Genomic DNA, 952 nt, shown 5'->3' on the forward strand with positions numbered 1-952 from the left:
TCTTACAAAGTTATTAAAAATTTAAACATATGTTATCTTGGTTAGAGCTCATTTTATAATAAAAAAACATGTATTTTAAAAAATAGATTAAAAAATGAAATGTTTTCATGGAGATTATAATTGTTTTATTTTTTTATAGGAAGGGAAAGAATTAATCAACTCAAATATTATGGAGATTAAGGTGGGGAAAAAGTCCCCTTGAATTCGCCATAAATATATTCTACTCCCCGTTCATTGAATAAAAAATTTTTTTAGAACAGTTTTGTAAATTAAATTTATTAATAAATATATATTTAAAAAGATATCATAAATTAATTTTTTAATTGTTTTTTAATCAAATGGATATTTTCAGTGCTGCTGTTATTAATAATATTTGATAAATTTAAAAACTAAATTATAATTATAGTTTTAAATTTTATAATAAAATAATTAATGTAGATAATAAATTGTTACAAATAAAAATTATAATTATTGAATAAAGTATTTTTTTAAATTATAATAATAAATGAATTTATGTTTATCCATTTTTTACATTAAATATTGAAATACAATGTAAAATATAAATTTATATATCACTATAATATTACATCGAACAATTATTTAAGTAATGGTTTAATTATATTTTTGATATTATTGTTAAATTAACTTTTCTAAAATTGGGCCACAAAGTCCGACACGTTAAAACAGTATTTTTTTCTTTTGTTTTTCGGGATATTAATATATTTTGTCGAAATTTATACCTGTTTTACTTATCATTATTTTCCCTTATTTCGATTTTTTGCGTCTTTTTTTCAATTTATATTTTTCAACTTACACTACAATTTCCTTATTTCAAAATCATAAATTATTTTGGTTTATTAAACATGAAATATCAATTTCATACCCAAATTGTATTTTAAAATGACGAATTAAATCTTTATTAAAGACATTTAACAAAATAAAAATTCGATAG

This window comes from Entamoeba invadens (assembly GCF_000330505.1).
Source record: "Entamoeba invadens IP1 unplaced genomic scaffold scaff_1105074725897, whole genome shotgun sequence".
NCBI lineage: Eukaryota > Evosea > Mastigamoebida > Endamoebidae > Entamoeba > Entamoeba invadens.